Here is a 1,297-nt window from a genome sequence, read left to right on the forward strand (position 1 = left end):
TTTTTTTTTTTTTTGGATTAAAACGTATTTTAAAAATTTATATATCATTAAAAAGACATTTGCACTACAGAAGCTCCTGGGTGATGATAGGTAGACCCACCCTCTCCATTAACTATCTTGTAGTTTAGAGGACTCCAGAGTATATTGGAAAGAACCAAGGCTTTGCAATAATACAGACCTGGACTTAAATCCTGGCTTTTCTACTTGTCAGCTGTGCAACCATGGTCATAATTTTTAATTTCTCTGAGACTCAGTTTATTTATCTGTAGAATTGGAGTAATGGCATATCTCCCAGAGTTGTTCAATGACATGTATGTGAACTGCCAAGCATAAGGCTTAATAGAGTAAACCTGAAATAAAAATGAGGTAAACTTGGACTGTGTGTGGAGTCCTGGAGCACTGTAATGCCACTAGGAAGTTTGAGGCAAGAGGCTGTCTTCCAGAGATGTCAAGAAACTTACTGCCTTTTTTTAAAAAAATCACATCAGATGGGTGTGATCACTGTCTGAGTGTGTCCCATCCAACAAAAGAGGGTTAGGCCGTGAAGTGCTTTGCTTTGCTTTTAAAACAGACAGTCCTGTACTCTAGGAATCAACAGTTCTTCCCTTTCAGGAAGAAGTGATGAATCATTACAGGAAATATTGTGTTTTTTTTCCCCCCTCAAGTATCTTACCAATGAAAGTTATTAAAAATAGAAGCTTCAGTTGAGAACAACTTTGGGAGGAGTCAGAGTGGAGACGAATTTACTAGGGTTGAAATCAACATCTTTGAGTGAGTTAATCTGGGGTTTTAATCCCTGTCACTGTCTCTCCAAGGCCTCAAATCTTGGATCTTGAGAAAAAATTAATTGAAATGCTACTTGATTTCAAAAGACTTAGAATACCACCAATGATAGAAATAATGGTAACTTCTAAATAAGTAACCAAAATAGGCCTCTATTGGTAGCTGAGAAAAGCTCTTCCGGCTGCAGAAGACAGCGTGAGGCAGCTTGGGTGCTGGCGGAGGCGCTGATTTGATTGCGGCCATGATCATATCATGTATACGTACATCAAATCATCATGTGCTACATCTTGAATTAGTCAATCTTTATTTGTCAATTAAATATTTTTTAATTTAAAAAAAAAGCAGCCCAGTCGCAGTGGCTCACGCCTTTAATCTCAGTACTTTGGGAGGCCGAGGCAGGCGGATCTCCTGAGGTTGAGAGTTCGAGACCAGCCTGGCCAGCATGGTGAAACCCTGTCTCTACTAAAAATACAATTAGCCGGGCGTGGTGGCAGGCGCTGTAAACCCAGCAACT

The sequence above is a fragment of the Mandrillus leucophaeus genome, unplaced genomic scaffold (assembly GCF_000951045.1).
Source record: "Mandrillus leucophaeus isolate KB7577 unplaced genomic scaffold, Mleu.le_1.0 Scaffold766, whole genome shotgun sequence".
Classification (NCBI taxonomy): domain Eukaryota; kingdom Metazoa; phylum Chordata; class Mammalia; order Primates; family Cercopithecidae; genus Mandrillus; species Mandrillus leucophaeus.